At 71.5% G+C, this 1,342-nt stretch overlaps 1 pseudogene; it reads right to left on the bottom strand.

The window, feature by feature from the left end:
• Positions 1-6: 6 nt before the first annotated feature.
• LOC116273427 lies at positions 7-1,268 on the bottom strand (annotated as a pseudogene).
• Positions 1,269-1,342: the final 74 nt, after the last annotated feature.

Raw genomic sequence — 1,342 nt, 5'->3', positions numbered from 1 at the left:
CGTGACGAATGAGCCGGGCCTAACGAAGCCACTGGGAGGCAGGAGAGGGGCCCGGCGGAGCTGCCGAAAGGCAGGAGGAGCTCTGGCCTGGGGAGGCCGCAGTCAGGCGAGAGCTGGGCGTGGAGAGTCCGCTGGGAGGCAGAGGCTGGGCCTGTGCAGGCCTTCGGGAGGCAGGAGGCTGGGCCTGTCGAGGTAGACTGGAGGTCAAGTCGTGGGCCTGAGGAGGCCGCCCAAAGGCGTGAGCGGGGCTGGGCCTGAAGAGGCCAGTGGCAGGCAGGAGGAGCTGGGCCTGGAGAGGCTGACCTGAGGAAGTCTGGCAGCTGGGGAGGCCGCGGAGAGGCAGGAGCTAGGCCGGCGGAGGCAGACTGGGCGACGAGTTGTGCCCGCAGGGGCCGCCGGGAGCAGGAGGGAGCCCTGGAGAGTCCGAGACTCGAGGCCAGCGTGGGACTGCAGAGGCCGGCGGCAGGAGGAGCTGGGCCTGGAGAGGCTGGCTGGAGGAAGTCTGGGGCGTGGAGACGCTGTCGGAGGGCAGGAGCCGGGCCCGGAGAGGCTGGCTGGAGGAAGTCCGGGGCCTGGAGAGGCCGCCGAAGGGCACAGGCTGGGCCTGGAAAGGCCGTTCCCCGTGACGAATGAGCCGGGACTAACCAGGCCACTGGGAGGCAGGAGCGGGGCCCGGCGGAGCTGCCGAAAGGCAGGAGGAGCTCTGGCCTGGGGAGGCCGCAGTCAGGCGAGAGCTGGGCGTGGAGAGTCCGCTGGGAGGCAGAGGCTGGGCCTGTGCAGGCCTTTGGGAGGCAGGAGGCTGGGACTGGAGAGGCCGACTGGAGGTCAAGTCCTGGGCCTCAGGAGGCCGCCCAGAGGCGTGAGCGGGGCTGGGCCTCAAGAGGCCAGTGGCAGGCAGGAGGAGCTGGGCCTGGAGAGGCTGACCTGAGGAAGTCTGGCAGCTGCGGAGGGCGCGGAGAGGCAGGAGCTGCGCCGGCGGAGGTCGACTGTGCGACGAGTTAGGCCCGCAGGGGCCGCCGGGAGAAGGAGCGAGCCCTGGAGAGGCCGAGACTCGAGGCCAGCGAGGGCCTGCAGAGGCCGCCGGCAGGAGGAGCTGGGCCTGGAGAGGCTGGCTGGAGCAAGTCTGGCGCGTGGATACGCCGTCGGAGGGCAGGAGCGTGGCCCGGAGAGGCTGGCTGGAGGAAGTCTGGGGCGTGGATACGCCGTCGGAGGGCATGAGCCGGGCCCGGAGAGGCCACCGTGGGGCCCGGCTTCAGGACGTTTGGGGCCTACAAAGGCCGCGGAGCGGGAGCTGGGCCGGAGCCGAGTCCAAAGAGGTTGTCGTGAGGCCGGGGCTGGGCCC

The sequence above is a fragment of the Papio anubis genome, unplaced genomic scaffold (assembly GCF_008728515.1).
Source record: "Papio anubis isolate 15944 unplaced genomic scaffold, Panubis1.0 scaffold6686, whole genome shotgun sequence".
In the NCBI taxonomy this organism is placed as follows: domain Eukaryota; kingdom Metazoa; phylum Chordata; class Mammalia; order Primates; family Cercopithecidae; genus Papio; species Papio anubis.
Note: the sequence above shows the minus strand (reverse complement) of the source record. Positions and strands in the feature narration are given on the sequence as shown.